General features: G+C 32.9%; 1 non-coding gene across 1 annotated transcript; it reads right to left on the bottom strand.

Annotated features, from left to right (window-relative positions):
* Nucleotides 1–3,403: 3,403 nt before the first annotated feature.
* Nucleotides 3,404–3,610, bottom strand: LOC120781053. Its single transcript, XR_005705998.1, has one exon. It is a non-coding gene; the product is annotated as a small nucleolar RNA U3 (small nucleolar RNA).
* Nucleotides 3,611–3,860: the final 250 nt, after the last annotated feature.

A 3,860-nucleotide genomic window follows, 5' to 3' on the forward strand; every position in this document is an offset into this window, starting at 1 on the left:
ACACATATCTTGTTGATATATTCCCTAAGAACTGAATTCATTAAACGTTGGAAAGTTGCTGGTGCATTCTTTAGTCCGAACGGCATTCTTATAAATTCAAAGTGTCCTTGGGGTGTAGAGAAAGCTGTTTTTGGTCTATCTTCTTCTTTTATTAATACTTGATGAAAGCCTTTTGCAAGATCTAATGTTGTAAAATACTGAGCTCTTCCAAGTTTGCTGAGTATTGTTTCTATATGGGGTATTGGAAATTTGTCATCTATAGTGACTTCGTTTAGCTACCTGTAGTCAATCAACTATTCTCCATTTTTTTTTCTTCATTGAATTGTCTTGCTTTTTCGGTACAATCCAAAGAGGCGAGTTGTACGTGGGGAATTACTTTCTTTAATTATACCTTAAGCAACATCTCGTTCATCTGTCTAATAATTTCTTCTTCATGAATTTGGGGATATCTATAAATTTTATTATAAGTTGGTCTACTTGTTTTTGTAACTATTTCATGCTGAATTTCATGAGTATGAGAAAGGTTTTTACCTTCTTGGAAAAATAAATCGCTATTTGCTTTTAGAATGTATTCTAATTTTTGCTTTTCTTTTTCATTCATGTCACTATTTGATAAAATATCTAGCAAATTCTCTTTACATTCTGTAAGTATATTAATATCTTCGTAATTGTAAGGGCATGAGTTTATAAATTTAATTTTATTGCCGTTTATTTCTACATACTCCTTTTCTAAGTTAATTATTGCTTTAATAGGTTTTAAAATATTTTGTCCTATTATTGCATCAAAGTTTTTATTTTTTATGTTGGTTAGTTTCCAATGTATATAACTTTTTTCATTGAATTCGTTTGGGGTTGGGGTGACTAACTCTTTATTTAGGGAAAAATTTTCCTTAATGGTGCTAAAGTGTATTGGTTTATCAAGCTCAATGCATTCATAATCTTTTAACACATTATATTTCAATAATGATGTTGTAGACCCTGTGTCAATAAGACATTTAATTTTGGAATTTTTTATGGTCACTTCTATTATCGGTAACGATTGTTTTGGGCTGGCAACCGAAAATTTGCTTGTTCTTGAACGTGATCTATTTCCATCGGTTCGAGGGGGTTTTGTCTCCTTTGGACTGAATTATATCTTCTAGATTGTTGTGAATTATTTTGCCTACTTTGTCCAAAGCTAAATTGTTGATAATTGTCATTTTGGTTAGAATTGTTACGAAATTCTCTCGGCTGATTTTGTCCAAATTGAAAATTATTGGAATTTTGCATATACTGGTTATTATTGAAATTGCCAAAATTGTGAGACAAAGAATTTCTATTTGAAAAATTTCTATAATTATTTCTTTTATAATTGTTTTGTCTTTTATCAAATTGTATTAGCAAACCTGTCTCTTTGAAGAACGCTAAAAGCCTCTCTAATGGTGCTTATATTTCTACTAATCACTACACTGCTTAAGTTGGGGTGTATCCCATTTAAAAATGTTTTTAGAATTAAACTTTCGTTGTTAATTGGGGAAAATTCTATAGGCTTTATCCTATCGAATTCATGTTTTAAATTTAGTTTATCTAAAATATCTTTTAAATTTTGGAAATATTGACTTACGTTATAGTTTCGTAGTACAATCGCCTGATTGTAAAGGGTGTGGTACGACTCCTTTACTCCAAAATTCTTTATGAGTTCTTCTCTCATTTGCTGCCATGTTGGCGTAGGTCCCAAAGGCCGGATGACACTTGCTGCTTCTCCTTAATTTTGTTTTGACGTGTCGCTGCCGTTACAAATTCCAGCATTGATGGTTCAGGGTTGAATAAAGGAAGGATCATGTCAACTTCCCTGATGAATGATGATAAATCTCTGCCGTCAAAGTCCATGATTCTTGAAGCTTCCTTCAAAATTTGCGATCCTGTCATCTGAAGTGGTTGCTGCTCGCCTGGATTCATTGCTGATGTATCCTCTTTTATTACAACTGAACTTGTTGTTGTTGCTTTGTATGGTGCACTTCGCTCTTTCTGCGTCTTCTGTGTGTGGGCATTAATCTTTAATCCCACTCTTCCTGCAAAGTAATGTTGATGGGCGGAATGAAGCTATTCTTCGCCTTCACAAATTGTAGTCCTCGGAGTCGCTCTCCGACGTTCCAGATAACTTGTGTAGAAACTTAAATTTCTTAAACTTGGCTATCTGTGCCGACCGACTTATATATTTGTATATATAAGAGATCTTTTTTAAAATGGGAGCTAATCTTAAGATTTGCTTCCCGTTGCTAAAGCTTACGAAACTTAAAAACTTCAGTTTTTAGTATCGCTCAACTTTGCAGTTTGTTTTTACCGACTGCGCCAGTTTTAGGTTTGTTCGAGCGGAAGAATAAAAATGCCAATGATGTTGTTTCTATGACATTATATTTTATTCTCTGATGTTTCAAGTTATGTTCTGCTTATATAACTACTAAAGTGATTACAATTTTCTTAATCTATTTCTTTGTTTTGTTTATTTTCTTATGAAATATAATATTTGTAAAATGTAATCTTATTTTCTATTGAATGCAAACAAACATGACTGTGGGGTTTACCCGATAATGTTTAGGTTATCATTATAGTCAAACATAAGGACCAAAACATGTTTGTATGCATTTGCATTATGAATAATATTTGTAAAATGTAATCTTATTTTCTATTGAATGCAAACAAACATGACTGTGGGGTTTACTCCGATAATGTTTGTTATCATTATAGTCAAAACATAATGACCAAAACATGTTTGTATACATTTGCATTATGTTCTTTATCTCTACTTGTTATCTTATATTTTTTGTAATGTTTACTTGTTTTTCTTTAATCTTTTATTTTGTCCAATTTATAGTATTTTGTTGTGTGGTGTCTGGTTGGGATGATAGTGTACACATAACTCGCGCAGATGAAGTTATACTTCTTAGTGATATTCCAAGAAATGCATACCATTTTGTATGAAAGAAAACTAGAAAACTTAAATTCACATTTTATAAATATATTATAATTTATTATCTCCCCGAGCATGCCTTTGCCAACAAGTCGTCTTTTCGCGACGATGGCAAAAGCTAAAAATCATAAATTGCACAACTTTCTGGTGCTTCTCGCAAAAATCTGCGTCGATATGTATTCACGATCATACCTATACATACATACATATTTACGCATGTTTGTAGGCGAAGCTGCTACAGCGGCAAGGGGTGACAATCGGTGGCCATTACTTTACTTATGCCATAGAAATTCTATTGCACGAATATGGATAATGACAACGAAATAATGCAAATATTATTTCTAAAGGTCATTAATTTCTTTGAAAATGAATGATCCTGGAGAAGTACAGTCTTAACTTTTCAGCGGCCAACACCAGAGCATTTCAACCAAAAGGAATTTATTCATTAAAATCACCACTCAGAAGTCGTTTTATCCAGGAGTTGTAAGCGAACGATTTTCGAAGAAACATCATTTCTAATATGCCACAAGACAAAATCAGAAATGAACTTCTTAAACCTCACGCTGTCAGATAAAACGATATACCTCGTCATCGCGGGTCGATTTCCAAAAAATGTAAATGAAGACTAACTACAGAAATAATCCTGTAAATTATAGCCTTAATTTTTCAACGGCCAACGCAGGGTATTTCAATAAAAGGGCACATAAAATAGTTGAGAATTCGCAGAAATGAAAGACAAAGGAATGAAAAAGGAGTATAACTTCAACAATGAACAAGCATACAAACATACATATGCGCAGAAGCAGCAAGGAAAGAGGTAACAATCGGCGATCCATTGTATATTTCTTTCATGCATAACCAAACCATAATTAGGACAACGCAATTCAAGTGTCAATGGTGGTGTTGGTGG

This window comes from Bactrocera tryoni, unplaced genomic scaffold (assembly GCF_016617805.1).
Source record: "Bactrocera tryoni isolate S06 unplaced genomic scaffold, CSIRO_BtryS06_freeze2 scaffold_25, whole genome shotgun sequence".
Taxonomy (NCBI): domain Eukaryota; kingdom Metazoa; phylum Arthropoda; class Insecta; order Diptera; family Tephritidae; genus Bactrocera; species Bactrocera tryoni.